The sequence below is a fragment of the Nicotiana attenuata genome, unplaced genomic scaffold, assembly GCF_001879085.1.
Source record: "Nicotiana attenuata strain UT unplaced genomic scaffold, NIATTr2, whole genome shotgun sequence".
Lineage (NCBI taxonomy): Eukaryota > Viridiplantae > Streptophyta > Magnoliopsida > Solanales > Solanaceae > Nicotiana > Nicotiana attenuata.
In genome coordinates this window covers 282,210-286,023 of record NW_017670992.1, presented here as the reverse complement: position 1 = coordinate 286,023, position 3,814 = coordinate 282,210, and the positions used below count along the sequence as shown (strand labels likewise).

Here is a 3,814-nt window from a genome sequence, read left to right as displayed (position 1 = left end):
ATATGTCAATAACGACCGAACAAAATCTGGTCGTCGCCGGTCGCTAAACGCTCCGTCGTTAAAGGTTAACGACCGGATTAGAATCCAGTCGTTAAATTCCTTTAACGACCAAAATGCTTCCCGTCGTTATTACTATTTAGTGGCCGATGTTCCTTTCGCAAATTGCAAAATTTCCCTTCGCTAATGCACATGTAACCATTTGATAATCCTGTTGTTAAAGACTTTTAAAGATCACATTTCCCTTCGCTGATGTGAAATTTTAATAAATATAATTAGACCAATTTATATTTTCCCTGTAATTATTCAATAATAATCATTACCATATGCTTTCTCACACACATATATACAACAACCACACATTTTAAAATATCTCAAATAATCAAAATTCATACTCAATAAAATTTCATTGTCATTACAAAGAACGGAAGGATCACACTGTCTATAGCATGATACTACTTTTATTAACTCCTAAAAATAGATAGCAGAATTGTAGCACGATGTACAAATGACAACATCTTTAAACCATTGCTAACAGAATAAAAACCATATTATACTTCAACTTGCTTTGCGCATTCTTCAAGAATAGGTTCTTCGGACTTCAAGTTCTTGACTTGATCTGTTAAAAGAAGAAGTCATGTCACATTACTATAAAAAATGTATTCCATCATATCCAAAGATGCAGAAATTCAATTTCAGCAGTTGACTTACTCTGTCAGATCTCATAGTATTAAGGCCAATGAAACCAATTTTCATTAATTTGATTGGTCAGCTCCTCAAGTTGCAACTTTTAGTTGATTGCATCAGCTATATGTACCTTAAGTAAACTATTCCAACCCTGTAGCACACCATGATACCTGTGGTAGACACTAAAAAAGCAATCACGTGAATTTTTTTTGCAAAATATGCATGATGAAGCAATAACATCAAATGTTTGGCAAAAAAAAATACATAATACCTAAAAGAGTCAATTTGTACATCTTGATCATTAAATAATTATAGACGTATTATCATAAGTTGCAGAAGAGAGCTCCTCCTCACTGTTAGCTACAGCATTGCCACGCCCATCACACGCCAGCCTCCTGTTCTTTATCATCAGAGGATAACCAAACAGATATCCCCTGCTCGTTTAGCACTTTCAAGATTATCAATCTGTTTTAAGCATTTGTTTCCATCAGTAGAAAGAAAAATATTGAAAATGTATTAGAAGGGGAAGAAAATTTAGAACAGTAGTTTTATAAGCCTACCTGCATAATCTTGGATGTATAATTGCATGTTGAGAAAAGTGGATCTTCTGAAGATATTTATCCTGTTACAAAGTACAATAATGGAACCAAACAAAGATTGATAATCCTAGGAATAAGAAAATTGAATAGTTAAAAATAAAAAACACTGCAAGCAAAAATTGTTGTTTCATCCAAATTTATAGAATATAAAGACTAACCTAGATTACACGAATAGTAGAGGCTTTAGGTTCAATCCACACCTTGACATTCAAGCTTCTCAAGTGTAGCGACATCAACCCGCTCGATCTCATTCGTTAGAACTCCTCATGTAACTTTAACATTCAAATTAACTTGCAGAATAGTCAAAACAACAAACATATATTTGACCAAAAACAAACTTTTTCCCAAATTCTTTAACGGAGACACTATCATCATAGCTTCTCACCACATAATCACGTACTAATGCACTTGCCGGGCAGTTCTTCATTGAGTCCAAAACAATCACTTTGCATGCTATTTGGGATGCTGTTTGACACAACATACGATCTAGCTTCCCTCCTCCCAAACTATCTATAAGCATATCAGACCCTTCATGGATTGGTGAACCACTGCATTATTCGACATATTCCAGCATGATATTAACATTATTAACCAGAAAATGCAATAAAACATCGCTACAGTCGCATACAGTAATTAACTTTAATTTAAACTACATACAATAATAGCTACACTGCCTTAGTCCGAAACAAGTTCAGGTCGGCTTATGAATCCTTACTAACCATGTTTCTCCAATTAAAATTCATCTAAATGAAACCACATAAACTTTGAACATATATCGATCCTATGAGTGATCGAGTATCAACTGGGGTTACTAAGGCTAATGTTGCAGTTGAAAAACAAGCAGAAATGATTGGTACTGCTGTGCAAAATGAGGAGCAAGAACTGGAAAGTTTTACTTCTTTGGTTCCTTTCTCATCTGTGGATGCTAGGGGTCAGGTTCAGGGCAACAATCTGATAAAACTAGGCATCAAATATTTAATGCAAAGGTAGGGCAGGTGATTCATTTCTCAAGCATGGCTGATGCAGCTAAAGCAGAAAAAACTGCTGATGTTGAAGCTGAGGTTAGTACTAAAGGATATGGGCAAATTTCTAAAGAGGAGCCTGCTCCAGTTGCTAGGGCAAACAGATTGAAAAAGTTGGAAAAGAACCAGTCACTACTGGTTCGAAATTGGTTGATACTGTTGCATTGAATTATTTTGCTGATCGAGCTGTACATAGGAGTGTTAAACCAGCTGCTGCAGTTGAAACAACAACAGGTTTGATAGCCTTTGACTTCCAAGTCAGCACAAAACAACAGCAGATGTCAAAGAAAAAAGGTGGTCGAACAAGTCCCTTTCTGAGAAATAATAACATTCCATTTGGTACAAATCTGGGAAACACACCAAAGGTACTTAGTATCTCTAACTCCTTTGCTGCTTTGGTAAATGAATCTGCTGTAGATGACGTTGGGAAGAGAGTGCAGCATATTGAACTTGAGGCAGCCTCAAAATACTGTCATTCAAAGACACCAGACAATGCAGAAAACCAGCAGCGCCTGAACATTTCTGATTTACCAGATAAAGTGGTAAAAGAGTCTGTCATAGTTGGTGATATCAAGGCAGGGGCAACTTTTGATGCTTTGGTGGTTGAGCATGACCATGATGTGAAGGACGCTGGGAATAAGCTGCAACAGGGGGAAGATGAGGCAACGTTAATCAATGGAAAAACCAACTCCTTAGATAGTAAAATGTAACAGAAAATTTTAACTAAGGAGATTGGTGCTGTTGGACTCACAATGCAGTAGCAATCCAAACATCTTTTGCAGCTTTACATGATGTCCAAATTGAAACAGGTGCTGAATGTGTAGGCCAATCTTCTAATGTCACGACCCGGATTTCCCACCCTCGGGAGTCGTAATGGCGCCTACTCGTGAAAGCTAGGCAAGTCAAGTATTATAAATTCATTACCCTTTTTATTAAGCATGTTCAACAATTCAAAGTAATAAGTTATTAAACATCGGAATAAATTAAATAACCAGAAATGCGGAAGACGGAAACTTAATAGTTTAACCAAACATTGCTACATAATCTGACGTACGATACTACCCAGAATTTAGTGTCACAATTTCACAAACTGTCTAGGAATACTACAAATAAAGGTTTGAAAGATTTAAAACAACACTGTCTCTGGAGTACATGAAAGAAACACAATGAAAGGATAGAAGGAGACGCCAAGGCCTGCGGACGCCTGCAGGACTACCTCGGGTCGCCTGGTGAACTGGAAGCAGTAACCTCACTGCGGTCCGAAAACTACAGTATCGGGATCTGCACAAAAGAGTATAGAGTGTAGTATCAGCACAACCGACCCCATGTGCTGGCAAGTGCCTGGCCTAACCCCGGCGAAGTAGTGACGAGGCTAGGACCAGACTACCAAATAAACCTGTGCAGTTAAAACATATACAACGAAAAATAAAAGCAAATATTTACAGTTAAAGGTGGGGAGGGGAAGGCATGCTACGGGGAGTATTGGGCTACCGATATTCCGATCGTAAT

The 3,814-nt window shown here is 37.5% G+C and overlaps 2 long non-coding RNA genes across 2 annotated transcripts in view; both read right to left on the bottom strand.

Annotated features, from left to right (window-relative positions):
• Nucleotides 1–389: 389 nt before the first annotated feature.
• On the bottom strand, nucleotides 390–1,875 carry LOC109245065. Its single transcript, XR_002070776.1, has 5 exons — nucleotides 1,442–1,875; nucleotides 1,245–1,306; nucleotides 956–1,149; nucleotides 709–866; nucleotides 390–616 (listed from the first exon to the last, which is right to left on the bottom strand). It is a non-coding gene; the product is annotated as an uncharacterized LOC109245065 (long non-coding RNA).
• A 1,677-nt stretch (nucleotides 1,876–3,552) lies between these two features.
• LOC109245064 overlaps nucleotides 3,553–3,814 on the bottom strand; it is a 13,336-nt gene continuing 13,074 nt past the window's right edge. Inside the window, exon 4 of the long non-coding RNA XR_002070775.1 lies at nucleotides 3,553–3,586. This is a non-coding gene — a long non-coding RNA (uncharacterized LOC109245064). The remainder of the gene's footprint in view (nucleotides 3,587–3,814) is intronic.